General features: G+C 38.0%; 1 pseudogene; it reads right to left on the bottom strand.

The window, feature by feature from the left end:
* Positions 1-222: 222 nt before the first annotated feature.
* On the bottom strand, positions 223-3005 carry LOC125249437 (annotated as a pseudogene).
* Between the last annotated feature and the right edge of the window lie 13651 nt (positions 3006-16656).

Here is a 16656-nt window from a genome sequence, read left to right as displayed (position 1 = left end):
CTGATTTACTTCACAAATAACTGACAGTCAGGACATAAATATGACTTTAATTTACAAATTCAGCATTAGTAACTTCTTTTTTGTGCCATTCAAGCTCATGCACAAAAAGCAGCATAAACAACAGAACATGAGGATTCACACATCATCACATCACACACCTGCAGAGCTTCTGCGAACAGAGAAAAACAGAATACAATTATGTATAAGTAATAAATGGGCCTATACACAAAATATATTTCACTTAAATAACAGTTTAACAAAACAAAGGATAAAATGGTGTGACAAGTAATATGTGTGAGTTTTGGTTTATTTTTGTGACATGCTACACAAAGAAGTTCACTGAAAGGAGACAGAGACATATCCTGTTTGTTTTCTTTATTTTACAAAAGAACATTTTTTTATTATTATTATTGTGAGTGTATGCAAATTAAAACACACACTTTACAGTTAACGAATGATGTCTTACACTGTATGACCATAAATTATGAGTGCTTTGTTTGTCTTTATGTGGCTGGCAGCTGGCAGGTATAGAGATGGTGGAATCTTTCGTTTGCTTTTAGACTCTGAAGTCCAGATGATCTTCAGCAAACGCCGTCTCCAGCACCAGCAGCAGAGACTGTTTAAGCTTCTTCTTAAACTCCTCACACATGAACACATAAAGAATGGGGTTCAGACAGCTGTTGAGATGAACCAGGAATGTAACTACAACATAAATTTTTGAAAGAACCTCTTTAGCAGAATCGCTCAACTGATTCTCTTTTGCACTTATGCTATAAAATTTGTAGACATGATAAGGAAGCCAGCATATGAAAAATGCCAGGACCACAGCTATAATGACCCGGTAAGACCTGAACTGATTCTCCTTTTTGAGACGTTTGACTCGCACACCGATAGCTATATATGAAGATGCAATGATCAAAAAGGGGATGACAAAGCTCACTATAAACCTGAATGTGACCAGAAACTTGTAGTATTGAATAGAATAGCCATTGATTCCTTCACTCTGTGTTGTTGAGCAATTGATGAGTACAGGGATGCAGCAGCCGATGGATAAAACCCACACAATCATGCAGTTGATTTTGGCTTTTAATACGGTTCGATTATTACGAGACCACACAACCATCCATGTGCACAGGCATCAGTCCAGACTAATAGTCGTCAATAGCAAAATGCTAGCAGATGAGGTTAGGTAAATCATGAACCAGAGAAATGTGCACTGGGAGGTATCAGCATGCCAGATAACGCGTATGTCTAAAAGTGCTCTTATGATTAGAGTTAAGGAGAAGATGAAGTCTGCAATCGCCAAGTTGAGGAACCAAATGGAGTTGACTGTCGTCTTCATTTTGTAACCAGTCACAAATATGACAAGCCCATTTCCAATGAGACTTACAACAAGGATGGCAAAGTAAATGCATATTATGAAGATGTTAATGCCTGAGAAGATCTCTGTCTGCCCTGTGGAATTGTCTGTAGTGATTCTGGTCATATTTTGAATTCCAATAGTAGTGCTTGCTACATGAAAACAAGAGAAAAAAATACAGTGAGTTTTGGTTTCTGGAATCTGAATATATGTTATGCCACATTTCACATGCAACATCTACCCCAGGATGCCATACGAAGCCTAGAGTTTAACACCCTTATCAGTTTATTTAATTTTCTATTTTAAGTTTTTTTCTATTCTGCAATGTCCAACAGTAGATAACAGGACTGCATTACAGGAGAATGTTTTCATTTATTGTCCTAAATGTTTCAACTGCATGTACTGTATCTACACAAACACATAAAATTAAAATAAAATTTTCACTTTTCACATAAGAGGACACAATTACAGTTGGCCTAAAAAAGGCATTTAAAAAAGTATTAAATCAAAACGAAATAAATAAGTGATGTGATGTGACCACCAATTAAAAAAAAAAAAAAAAAAAGTTGAAACAAAGTTCACACATGGTAAAAATCCTTTTGGAAATATCTGAATATACTGCATATACTCTCTGCAATTTTCACCCAACTACAGAGAAAGATAATATTTTCTCCTCGCACCCATACATAAGCATATAATGTGCATATTAGATTCTTACCCATATTCTGTAAGGCTTCAATCCCACAAAAACCTCTTTGCAAGTTCTGTTTATTGTTGAAAATCAACAACTGATGATAAGTTCCCCTTTACTTCTCTTAAAGAGTGATGGTGGGATGGCTTAGGAAGAGAAATGCTTCTATAGAAATCTATATTCATCGACTACATACTTTTAAGTACAGAGCCCCGCACATCACATGCAGGAAAAAAGTCAAACGTGCGCACGATTTAGGCCTACTATTCCGTTCCCTCGATTTGCTAAATCATACGCACAATTTACTAAATCTTGATGATTTAGCACATGATTTAGCAAATCGAGGGAACTAATTAGTAAATTGTGCATACGATTTAGCATATTACTTTTTCATGCATGTCTTGTGCGGGGCTCCGTATTTAAGTTCTATTTCTGCAGTCTGAAATATTAATTCAATGCAGAGGAAGGGTGTTCCCTACCATCTGACATGCTATCAAACTACACTATACCATGACACAACACATCCAGAGTGAAACTTTCACTGTACAGTTCATATTTTGAGATGGGACATTGACTTTGCTTGCCTTATATACACTCATAAGTCACAAGACACCTTTGACACACTTTTATTTAAAGCACAAATCAGATTAATCATTATATCAGGAGTTTTCTTGTCTAATGTTGGTTTCTCTTTGTTGTCTTTGTGATTAAGAAAGTCCAGTGGCCTGTTGCATGAAGCTTTCAGAGTTGGTTTGGAGTTGACAAATCCAGATAAATCCAACCTGGTTTAGATCAGGATCAACTGTTGCACAACGCTCGGTATAAACTTTCGCTGTAAACTCAGGTTTAATCGAGAGTTTGCAAAGCGTGTGCACCTAAAAGTGTGACACGTGTGGCAAACAGCCAGTCACACAGAACAAGGAGAACGTCAGTTTGATTCACTTCTCGTGAGAAATCCACACAATTCAATTCAAGACAATGTCTCTTCCGAAGATTAAGAGATTGTTATGAAAAATATGAAATTAAACACATTTACAAAGCAGGAATAAACACTGATGCAGTGAAAGTTTGAGAAGGCAGCTGAAAGAAAATATCTGACTAAATCAATGCATGTGAATCAAACAAATAGACTGAATAATTAATATAGTTTAATATAGTTTTTTATATAATTAATATAGTTATGTAATCTTAATCTGTTTAAAAGCTTTATATATTATGCATGTATTTATTCTAATTTAAAAGCAAAGTTTAATATTGTCAATTAATATGATAGGCCTAATTATATGAATATGTCATGAATGATTCATAATTTAAATTTATTTAATAAAAATATAATGAATAATTAACAGCAAATTTTGAGCAATTTTTATCTCTAAAATGTTTTCACTATAAACTGCTTTAATGTGGAGCGAGAGATACAGGGAGAGTGGCTTTATTGCATCAGATACATGTCACTTTACTCACAGCCGATTGGTCGAGTTTGGGTTCATGATCTCAGAATAAAACCTGCTCCGGAACCATAGCGATGAAACCCGCTAAAAATCAATCCACCTTCATAAGCCTGAAAAACCAGAGTTTGCTCAAACTAATCTTGAACATACCTGGGTAGCAACTGAAACCGGCTTTGTGCAACAGGCCACAGATGATCTTCAGCAAACGCTTTCTCCAGCAGCAGAGACTGTTTAAGCTTCTTCTTAAACTCATCACACATGAACACATAGAGAATGGGATTCAGACAACTGTTTAAAAATGCTAGGCACACCATGTTACAACCTCTCATAAAAATATCAGCTCAAAGAGAAGAGAGATTATGTAATATAAATAAGAATGACTAAACGGCAGAATCAATCCAATCTATTTATTCACTCACTCATAACAAACATAACGATAATAACGAACATAACCAAATAAAGAATTTAACAAAATGGACAACGACTAACAAAGGGGGGAAAAAACAACAAAAGCAAAATAAAGATACTTGACACCAAGAAAAACAAGGGAGGGACAAAACAGAACACCACCTCAAAAAACAAAAAAAGACAACAACAACAACAACAAAAAAACTATGTATGTTTTTGAGTTGTCTGTACATGAGAAGCCAAACAAACAATTATAACACGTTATCATCACGAAAGAGCATCTGCAACAACATTGTCTCTACCCTTCTTGTGCTTAATCTCCAGGTTGTATTTTTAGGCCATCAGAGCCCAACGCATTAAGGCCTGTTCACACCTGGACGAATATCGCCGACGTTTCACGCCTCATGACTAAACAACAGGCGCCAATGTGAGTGTGCACACCGACACGAAAAACGCAAGGCGTAAAAGCGTCATTTTTTTAAAAACGCCTCGGGTTAGTTTATTTGGTTTGACGCGCCGCATTAAAAACTGGCCGACCATTGAGATTGGTGCTTTTGTTCACGTGCCTGGAGCTGCTGAAGTTACAGTAAAACACGACTTGGTGGCGCTCAGGCACAAAACAGTCTTGCCGAGCACACAAGACGACGAAGAGAAAGTAAGTAGAAGGACAGCTCCCACCCCGTCACACTCGCATCCACCTCCAGCGTGAACGGTCGGGACAGGTCAGGGGTGGACTGAAGCACTACAAAGAGACTTCGCACACATGAAAGCATGTTGACACTCATCAGACCAACAGAAAGGTTTTTTAGGACTGCATAAAGCTGTCAAAGGTGCCACGATCGTAGAGAATTTTTTTACAAAAGCACCTATAATATCCAGCCATTCGTAAAAATCACCGCAGTTCCCACCGTGTCGTAGGAATGGGATATGACAGAATAGCAGTTACCTCAGCATCTATTGGTCGTACCTTTCCTCGGCCAACTTGCTTACCTAAGTCAGTGGTTCTCAAACCTGTCCTGGGGACCCCCCACCACTGCACATTCTGCATGTCACCCTCATCTAACACACCTGATTCAAGTCATCAGCTAATTAGTAGAGACTGCAAGAGTTGAATTGGGTGTGTTAGATGAGGGAGACATGCAAAATGTGCAGTGGTGGGGGGTCCTCAGGACAGGTTTGAGAACCACTGACCTAAGTGACAGTTGCTTTCACGAATTCACACTTTTTCAAGTTAAGTGTGAGAGAAGCACTAGAAAGACGACTAAAAACGGTCTGTAACGTTGTCATATGCTCAGTCCAAGTGGCAGAATAAATCACCACATCATCCAAGTACACGTTACACTTGTCAACATCTCTTAAAACCAACTCCATTAAACACTGGAAAGTCGTGGGTGCATTTCACTGATACTGGCGTGACAAAAGCAGCAATATCAGACGCACGCGGGGTTAACGGGAACCTTCCAGTATCCTTTTAAGAGACCGAGCTTTGTGATATACTGTGCAGTTCCAATATTGTCGATACAATCTTCAATTCGTTGCAATGGAAATGAGTATGGCACAGTCACGGCATTCACCTTTTGAAAGTCGGTGCAAAATCTGACCGATCCGTCTTGTTTTGGAACTAAAACACAAGGAGAACTCCACAGGCTTTTACTCGACTTTGCAAAATTATCCTGCAACAGATACTCCTGCTTTCATTACTTGTCTTTTGTCCACAGAACATCGATACGCATGCTGTTTGATGGGTATGGCAGAGCCCACATCGATATCATGCTGGAGAACTGAAGTACATGAAGGAACATCATGAAACAAAACACAATATTTTTTAATCAGTTCCATAATATCCTGCTTTTGATCAGCATCTAAGTAAGACAACTGCTTCTGTAAATAATTAAAAAACTCAGAATTATTCAAAAACACGCCATTCAGCATCTCACTGTGTATTAAACACGGATAAAACAGGCTCCACCTTTTCGTTCACCATGGGTAACTCAGAAACGTTAGCTGTCACATCAGTGTTATTTGACCATTCCAAATACGCTTTCAGCACATTCACATGGCATAAACGCGTTTTCCTACGTTGGCCTGGAGTATGAAGCACATAGTCTCGCTCACTTTTCTCTGAATGACATAAACCCTTGATAGAAAATTAGAGCCTTGATCAGTCTGAACTGTCTTCGGAAGTCCAAAGGTAGTAAAGAACTTTACAAGCGCTTTCGTCACCGTAACTTCCGTGATCTTACGCAACAGAACCGTTTTAGGGAATCATGTGGCTACACACATTATGGTCAAAAGATACTGGTACCCCTTTTTGGTATGCGGAAGTGGACCAACACAATCCACAATTACTTTTTCAAAGGGTTCACCAGCTGCTGGAATTGGGTGAAGCGGGGGCTGTCGAAACCACATGATTAGGCTTACCAGCCATCTGACACCTAGGCTATGACAAGTTTTACAATATCGAGAAACCTCTGTTTTTAAACGGGGGCAAAAGAAGTGCTGAAGGATACGATCATATGTTTTAGTCACACCGAGATGTCCCGCCCAGGGATGATCATGCGCCACAGCCAAAAACATGCTGTCGAAATTTAGAAGGGGCGACAATTTGGTTCACAGTACCCCACTCATTATCTTCATCAGTGAATGAGCATGCATTCCATTTACGCATTAAAACTTCATTGTCCCAATAAAATTGATGCTTACATGATTGCTGCTCTGCAACATTAGCACTGGCGCGACATTTCTCATGTGTATGATCATAATTTTGAGTCTCAGTTGTAACACCACCAATTCCACCAATCAGGGATAAGCTATGATCATTTATTATTATTCATTATTCAACTTCCTCCCAGATCACATATGAATGGTTGTCAAGGCTGTAAATAAGTACATGCAGATTTTATAAAGAAAAACAACAACAACAACAACAGATATTTTAGGTAAGAATGTTTTTTTTTTTTTTTTTTTACTAAAACTGTTTTTTGTTTAGTACTGAAACTTTTGCAGATAAAGTTATAACTTATATTAGATTAAATTGTAGTTTCTAAGACAACATGTGATGCATTTTTAACCTGCTAATTTCAAACCATTATGCTAAAACAGCTAGCTGAACACTGGCTGACAGGGGTGAGGTAGGTTGTAACACATCTTTAAAAAGTGTTACAACCATCCCCTTACATACAATTAACTAAGAACAGTTTATTTTTAATAATCGTATAGAATACCTACACAGTGGAAAAGAATGACAGATACTGTAGATGTGTTTAACCTGTTAGCCAGCACCCCCGCTTTTGGAAAATCCCAAAAAATGACATACCCAAACTAAAACAGATACAGTTCATGAACCCTTTGCACTAAAAGCATAAGTAAGGTATCATTTGAAAGCAGACACTTTGCAGTTTATGGTAAACTCATAATTAATTATTGGGTAACACTTTACTTGAAGGGGTGTGCATAAGACTGACATGACACCTTCATAATCATGACATGACACATGTCATGAATATGAAGGAGGTTTTATGAATGTTTATGACAACTGTCATTAAGTGTCATTCGCTCAATTATGTCATTTTTAATGCAAAGATGACATTGTTTGAGATGTCCGAGTTATGACAACTTGACATAAACCAATACATCATAACCTGTCAGTGTCTTTGTCATGACAACTTGACATCATTTAGCTTTATGGGTTAACATTACATTAAACTGTCATGTCGTTGGTTTTGACATTGGCTGTCATGAGGCCATTATAATAGTGTCATAAATATGTATCTTGAGCTCAAGTACAGTAGTACAAATTGAACTTGTCATTAAAATGTCATTAAGTGACAATACTCTGACAAATAATTTTATAACAGCGTCATGACTATTTTTCATTTCATGTTTTTTTTTTTTTTTTAAGTTTCCTCCAACTGAAGGTCAGATAATAGACAATTTCAAATTTCGTAAAAAAGATGACACTGTTATAAAATAATGGTAACACTTTATTTTAGGGTCTTTTAACTAGTTGCTTATTACTATTAGCATTCATATGGCTAAAATATTGGCTATTTATTAGTAATTAATAAGCACATATTAATGCCTTATTCTGCATGATCTTATTCTACATTCTTAATCCTACCCAATACCTAAACCTAACAATTAACTATAATAAGCAGTAAATTAAGAGTTTATTGAGGGAAAAGTCATAGTTAATCGTTTATATATGTGTTCCCTATACTGAAATGTTACCAAAATAATGTAATGTAATGTTAACCCATAAAGCTAAGTAGTTTTTTTTTAAGTTTGATAATTAATCGGCTATGTCATGTTTATGACAGGTTATGATGTTTTGCTAATGTCAAGTTGTCATGACAAAGACACTGACAGGTTATGATGTGTTGGTTTATGTCAAGTTGTCGTAACAAAGACATCTCAAACAATGTCATCTTTGCATTAAAAATGACATAATTAAGCAAATGACACTTAATGACAGTTGTCATAAACATGCATAAAACCTCCTTCATATTCATGACACATGTCATGTCAAGATTATGAAGGTGTCATGTCAGTCTTATGCACACCCCTTCAAGTAAAGTGTTACCAAATATATTTATGAAAATGAAAGTGAAGTTGGCCTTGTGGCAATCTAGAAATGCACTGCAGCTAAAGCCACATGTCTGACCATGTTATATTTCAAATCTGAAGATGATAGGTTTAAAACTCTGAGTTTTATTACATGTTTTTCAAGACCATGTCATGAGACTTTATTTAGAAAGGACTCTAAAATGTTAACTGATGTTTATTGTCATCTATTCAAGGGTATTGTGGATATTGTGTTTGCGGTGCTAACTGCCCCATTCAGTTTCAGTCTCCCCTGAACACATTCACACCTCTCCAGCCATCTTATGGCTCTTATTATTCTTTTCTTTTGTCTCTATTATAATTACTGATGTTCTATTCAAGATGATTTAATCCCTCATTTCATTCACCAAACTTCTCACTTCACCTTCTTTCAAACTGTATCTAATGCCCTTCTTGGAAAAAAAGAGAGAAAAAAAGTGAGCTTTACTATTAAAAATTATTTATTTGCATTAGCTTTAGATTAGAACAGGTGCATCTCTGGGCTCGTTAGCATATTAGCTTAGCACACCAACAAAACATGACAATTTATAAGATTAAAACCACGTTTTTTCTCCAAACTTACTAGTCGATTGTTTTAAATAACCTTCTTTGATATGATGTGGCTTTGGATCAAAAATCAGACAGAAAATATATCATTTTAGGCTATTCTGCACAATGAGAAAAGCTATCTCGATTAGCATTGCATTATAAATATAATCTACTATTATGAATACCTGGCATGGCGTGAAGAACACAGATAAACCACATATCGTCACAATCGTGTATTTATTACTTTCAAAAGTGACGTTCTGTATGTTTATATCAATAGACCCTTTTCACAATGACGTCAGTTAACTTCCGCCTATCCGCAAAGCAGTGTATCAGTTGTTCCGTCTTACCTTCGCGCCGGCGACTTCTAGGGAAAATGCTTTAATAACTTCAATTGCGAACGGTTTATGTCAAGGATTTACACAGTCGGCTTCTTCTGGTAATGATATTTATTATTTCCTTTCTGTAACTGCCTTGGTTAGGGTTTCCACGAGCAGAAACTTTAGCAATGTTGTCATTGAATTGAGTTTTATCACAACGATTGTGTGTCCACACAAATCTGTTAGCCTATTTGGAATAACAAGAATATTGTCTTTAAAAAAAATCTTTATTTTTAGAAATTTGTAGGCTATATGATAATGGATATTGTTCTTGTGAGATTTATTTACAAATAATGGACATCTGGAAGTAACACGTCCACATATAATACTCCGAAGAATTAATAGTGTGAAGATTTTAGATAATTTTACATCATACCAGTTTAAACTGAACTGCTGCAATATATTAAGATTGTATAATTTGTAAGAAGTGTATTGAAAATACAAAACGGAAGTAGCCTATGTGTTCATTTAATGTTATTCCCTGGAGAAATAATTTGATTTTGTTCATTTGCTGCTATAACAATGAGTACTGTTGTAAATCCTCTGTATATTTTTGTATACGACGATCTTGTTCTGCAATAAAGAGACGAATGACAATGTTTTTTTTACTATGGTAAAAATGCCATGTACATGAGGCAGTTTTTACAACATTAACAGTCTTCATGTAGAAATAGTATTATATTAAACACAATTTGTATTATTATGTATGCCATATTTATCGAAATAAAAGTATAAAAATAGACTTTGATATTTAAAAAGAATAAGCTTATGTTGATCTTCATTGTACATAGGCCTGTAGTAGGCACTGAAATAAGTAGTGCATTAAGGTTTGAATGAATAGTTTTTTACTGCACGTAAATGTTGGAAACATGCGTTTATTTCACAAATATAAACAGCTTCATCTGCAATAAAGACAGCAAAGTGCATGTATGGCTTCAGTACATATTCAACTCCTCCGACTTTGAGCAGCAAATCGCACCGATCGGTAAGTTTGTTTGAGATCTGCGGCTGCCAAATACCTCACCTTGAATTTACATGAAATTGGGCGACTACAGTCATCCTTTAACCACATTTGTGGCATATGTACAAATATTGAGTGCACTTCATTCGAGTCGCCCTAGTATTCCACTATGCTGACGGAAGTGAGGATACACTGCTTCGAGTCCTAACGGAAGCTGTGTGACGTCATGTGAAAAGGGTCTATAGCGATGTCTGGTAGCCTCTGTTAGTTCCGTGTATGTCACATGACTGCCTCTTGTTCATGCTGTATTATTTGTGGACTAAAGGTGCACAGAGCGCCCTCCGGCTTCGGGTATGAGTTGGACACACAGTAGTCAGTGTATACAGAGCTCATATAATGACAACAGCGCGTTTTGGGTAAAAACTGAATAAATATGACTCCTCTGTATAGAAAATTGACATAAACGTATGACAGTCCATCAATATTTCTCCAAATGTGCATGCTTTTAAGCTAAAAGCCCCGAGGGATGTTATTTTGTGGAGTTTTTTCATGATGATCGTACAGAGTTTTTTTTCTCAATGGCTGAAGCTGACGCTCATATTTCAATGAAAAGGTAACGACTCCGTTTCTCATATTCATAACTCCCGACGCATATTAACAAATAACGGTCACTATACGATGTTGAGTGTAAAATAAAGATTAAAAATTGAAGCTCGAGTCTTAGATCTTTTTAATGATGTATAGTTTGTCAAGGTAATTATATTAAATCTAACAGTAAATTTGAGCTAATTTAAACAAAGAAGCTTTGGTGCGTCGGCGTGCCAGTGCTGGTTAACAGGTTAAAGAAAAAAAAGGAACTGATGAAGTTTCAAAAAAGGACAGGTCGGTCAGATCAGTTGTGGCGACCATGTTGAAAGCCAGTGGTGAGGATTTTTGAGACCGCAGACATGAAAACTTTTATGTTGTCTGTATGGAGCTATTTGGCAACTAAAGCCAAATGAAGTGTGAGTAAAATGTGCCATATGCAGTCTTTGGGCCCACCAAGCCTGCACTCTAGAGTTAAAATCATTGTTTTTTTCACCATTGTTACTCTGATTGAGAATATTCACACATAGACACACAAATTTACTTTTTTGTTGTTGTTGTTGTTGTTCTGTCATGACAGATTGCTGTAGTGCCTCAGTTCAATTGGCTTGTGAACCGATCATCTCTTCCTACTAGTCAATTTATAGCATCAAATAAACATGAATGGTCAGAAGAAATGTTGTTTCAACCACGGAAAGATGTCAGTACACACCATATTTCAAGTTCAAGTCCACCTATACTAATCTACTAATTCCCCTGACTGCTTTGTGGGACAAAATGGCTTCAGCATTACAATTGGTTAGATCGCCTGTCAGTCAAACTCACGGCTAAAGGAAAATTGTTACAAATTTTCGTATGTACATTAATAATAATGGACTCTCTCATGTGCCTAATGTAGGTTACGACTCCTGTATACGTCGTCCATCAAAACTTTACTAGTACGACACTGGTTTGCTTCACAACAGGGAGATGTAATTTGCGCATCATATGGTCATGCAGTGGTTGGCTGTTTTGAGCTGATGTTCACAGAATGATTAGAAAGGGCTTGGGCTGCTCCGAATCATGCACAGAATAGGAGAGAGATTGTGCTTTGAAGCCAAATACAACATTCTCTCTCTGATGAAATCAGCTGAGTTTTCTCTGCATTAGGGCTGTTTTGGACCGAGAGTTTGAATGCATTTGCTTTCTGGATCCTTGGACTGAAATGATCTGATCAAAATCAGAGTTGAAACACAGCCCATACTTTGAAAACCCCTTTATTAGGTCTTAAATTCCTTCTGGAGATGCGCAACAAGCTATCTTAGATCTGTTTTTCATGGGAATCTGGAGAACAATGTGGTGTTCTAGAAATCGGATTGAATTTCAAGCACAAGTGTCAGAAAACAAGACACTAAATGTCATGACAAAATGTTACATTTTTTTTCTTGATTGCTTAAGCACATTTCTTGAGACTATGCCTCATATTCTCAAAATAGTAAACACAAATCCATAACGTCTCACCCAATTCCCCAAAAATCATATTTTCAGGTCAAAATTAAGCTCTACACTCAAAACCATTCACTCTGGCTGAAAAATTGTATTGCAAGTAATGTGCTTAAGATATATCACATCATTCCACTCAATAAAAAATAATCATGCACTTATTGGGTTTATTCACATGCAATTAAAACAGCAGTTTTAAAAGATTTACATTTTTAAATCTTAGTTGGTGTAGTGAACAGCACATTCTAGGGCCCAGTTTATGGCCGGGCCCCTCTCTGTCGTAACAGCGGACAAAGGTTTGCTACATTTTGATTGGATCTTGGTGGACTAACACAAACAAACTGTCCAACGCCATCAGATAAAGATGTAAGGACAACATCCAGACCTCTCTTAGAGGGTAAGAAGAAGACCTCTTGTACCAAGCCTGGGAAGGACAAGACTTCTCATTGGTCCACAGGCAGTTACTGCCCTTCACCCATCTAGACACTACTTCCTAAGGTTGGCCAGAGACTGCCATAAAAATTCCTTGGGACCTTAGCAGCAATGGGTGAAACAAAGTGAGATCACAAAGATCCATCCAAATCCATTCAAAACTATGTTTGAAAACCTTGGAACTGATTCAAAGTACACATCTATTTCATACTTATTCACAGAAATAAATATTCTCAGTGACAGCTATTTGTAGTGCGACATCTGATACATATTCAGCTGTTAATGTACAATTGAATGACAGTTCAATCTTTTTCCATCATGTTTAGTCTCTGTTTGTTTAGAATATTGCCAAAGGTATTCTGGTGGTGGTTTGGAAAGTGAGAAATGCATTGGTTAACTTTAAAGACACTGTAAAGACTTCCAACTTTGTGCTTTATGCAAACTAGTTCCACAGGAGAAAGAAGGGTGGGTCACACTCTGTGTGTCCCCTCTGATGCCAGCAGCCAATCACAGCACTCGAATGGAGAAGCGCCAAATTGCAATCTCCTCCTCATTGGAAAGGGATAAAGGTACCCTTTCTACAGACACTCCTTGTTCTGAGTCTGCCCTTGAAAGGGGGAAGACGTAACAGATATAGCGTTCTGGGTCTCAACTTTGTATGGAGTGAGACATTAACAGATATTGTTCTGAGTCTGCCCGTCAAAGGGGAAAGACACAACAGATACACGGTTCTGGGTCCCAACTCTGTAAGGAGTGAGACATTAACAGATATTGTTCTGAGTCTCGGCTTGCGAAGCTGAGACACAACAGATACATCGTTCTGAGTCTGCCCTGCGAAGGGAGAAGACATAACAGATATACCGTTCTGAGCCTCTGGTCCATCCAGAAGAGACAACAACAGATCCCGTGATCTGAGCCTACAGCTTGTGAGGCAGAAACAGAGACGACCACGTTCTGAGCCTCTAGCTTGTGAGGAAAGAGACATCAACAAACACTACGTTCAGAGTTTCCGTCCAGCGAGACAGTAAAGACATCTGCAACAAGGTTAAGCTTAGGAGAGCAAACCTTCACTTCAAGGTACCTTCGTCTGCATGTTCCAGATTGTTAAGGACCTTCTGCACCTACACCAGGGCCTCATCTGCGTGTTCCAGATTTTAGGACCCTTTGGTGCTCCAGGAGATCAGCATCCCACAGAGCTTCATGTTCAAGACTGTTGAAACAGATTCTGGCTCATCTCCCCACTGCACTGTCGCCCAGCACAATTAGTGGAAGACGTCACCGTCATCGGACTCGACCAAGTGGAACGTAAATATCACTTAACCAAACCTCTTTCAAGAGACCTTGGCATTGTTGTATATTATCAGTATATAATTTCCTAATTTCCATTAGATGTAATATAGCTGATGTTAGTTAATAACAAATAATCTTTCGTTTATTTGTTTGGTGCATAATAAGGTTCTCCACCTTATTATTTTCAGAGAAACAGTTTATCTTTCCATAAGATAGCGTAACTCTTCCATAGCCACACCCAACTTAATCACTTGTATTCTATGCAGCTTATGCACTTTATTCCTTTATCATTCATAGTATTCATTTAGTAGTTGTGTTAGTTATTCTTGTTTATCTTTTTGTTAATAACATTTATTTTATTACACTTGTGTCTTCCTTGTGCTGATAATACAGAAGAGGTTCTACAAGTTAGCAATATCACCAATCTTTCAGATAAATCAGCTGACCACTTTACATTAATTCTAAATGAATGAAAGCCCCTGTTGGGAGTGTTCTCATACTGCAAAGGTAGAAGACCTTGACTGGTACCCTGAACTAGGGAAAAAGGGGGAAGTGGTTATCTGATGTACTCATAATCACACCTTAAGTGACGAGTGATCCTAAAATCACAACGTCAGCGGTGACGTGAGTACCAATCCCTACTTTACTTTGTGTCCTTGGATGGACAAAGTAAAAATCACTACATTGGTATATTAACTGATAATAGTAATTCCTTAGTCTGATGGATGTTTAAAAATCTGTCAATCAAATAACTTAAAAATATCCCAAAATATCCAATACAAACCGTAGACTTACCCATTTTCTGTGCTTTTTTATTTTAACTTTTTTTCTTTATTCTGTTACAAGTGAGATAAAACTAGTTCCCATTCAGTCGGTCACGTTCGACGTACGTCGGACAGACCGACGAATAGGAATCTCGCCAGAGAGGCCAATCTACTTCGAGTGTAACTAAACGAGCCAATGCACATTGGCATGCAATCATCTGCATCAGCTGCTCGCCTCGCAGCGTGGGTATATAATGAGCAGCAGGTACGTTGCATCTTCAGCTTTTCGCTTCGGAGCCGAACTACTGAGCAAACACGGTGGTTTCTACGAGCGAGTGTTTGAAGAACGGACTTCAACGAGCCAGCTCTCTCTCTGACTGCTCTTCTCGTCCAGTGCAGGAGGAACAGCACTGCAGCGGGGCCGATTTTTCTTCTTTGCTTTCGTTTTTGCCTTTTTTTATTTGAGCAAAAAGCTGTGTGTCAGCGTGAAGGCCGTTTTCACGGCTGGTGACGGTGCGCTTTAAGAGCGCTAAAAGGCTGTTCTTACAGCTGGTAAGAGCAGCGCCTGCAAAGAGAGTGCACACGACAGGCTGCACATTCCCTGTCTGTGCTGCAGCGGCTTTCCTCCGGGAGAAATGGATACCCGCGTTGGATAACGCTTGCCTGAGCGCGTTGACGGACCATTTCTCTACCGGAGGGACCGAAGGGGTTGCTGCTGAAGAGGATGATGATGATGATGATGATGATGATGATGATGATGATGATGATGATGATGATGATGATGATGATGATGATGATGATGATGATGATGATGATGAAGGATGAGATGCATCACGGCGAAGATCGGCCGAGCCCCGTGATGATCTAGATGGAGGAGGAGAAATTGGTCTTCTTGAGCGAGGTGTGTTGAGCTGGCTTGTGGAATGATGAGACCGGCGACCTGGGCGATCAACAGGTGAAATATGATGTGAAGGAGGATCCAACCTGTTTGGTGAAAAACGTGCAGGAGTTTCTGGCACATTAGAAAGCTCGTCGTCGGAGGGAAACCTGGAAGTCAGTCAGGATGCGGTTTGGGCGGGCCAAATGCCAAAAGAACTAACGACAGGAAGAGGTAAGATGCTGGTTTTATACCTCGGTATTAATTGGAAGATTAGATGGGCGTACTCCTCCCGAAATTACGTTTATTAACTTCACTTAGAAGTCGGGACTTATTCCGCCATATTGCGCGTTACACTTTCTCCCATTCAAAACAATACGAGTGACACGTCTTGTGTTATTCTATAGTCTTTGATAAAATGCCAGCTTCATTGAGTCTAATGGGCTTCCGTAGTTTAAATTTGAATTTTGACAGTTGGAGTTTGAACCGTCTTGGCTCATCTGAACATTCCGTCATTGAAAGTCAATGGGATTTTTCAGAGTTTTAATAGTCATTTTTAGGAAAGCCATAAGTCCAATCAGTTAGAAAAGATATAGCACACTAAGTCAGAACAGTCTGAAGGTCTAAGCCAAGTTTGGAGTTTGTAGAGTTAAAGCTCTAGGAAGAGTTAGAAATTTTAGTCTCAGAAGAAAATAGCATTACATTAAGTTGGCTTTCCCAAGCCAACTTAATTATATATAAGGAATAAATGGGCCTATACACAAAATATATTTCACTTAAATAACAGTTTAACAAAACAAAGGATGAAATAGTGCGACAAGTAA

The sequence above is a fragment of the Megalobrama amblycephala genome, linkage group LG16, assembly GCF_018812025.1.
Source record: "Megalobrama amblycephala isolate DHTTF-2021 linkage group LG16, ASM1881202v1, whole genome shotgun sequence".
Taxonomy (NCBI): Eukaryota; Metazoa; Chordata; class Actinopteri; order Cypriniformes; family Xenocyprididae; genus Megalobrama; species Megalobrama amblycephala.
The sequence above is the reverse complement of the archived record's forward strand: the minus strand, read 5'-3'. Positions and strand labels throughout refer to the sequence as shown.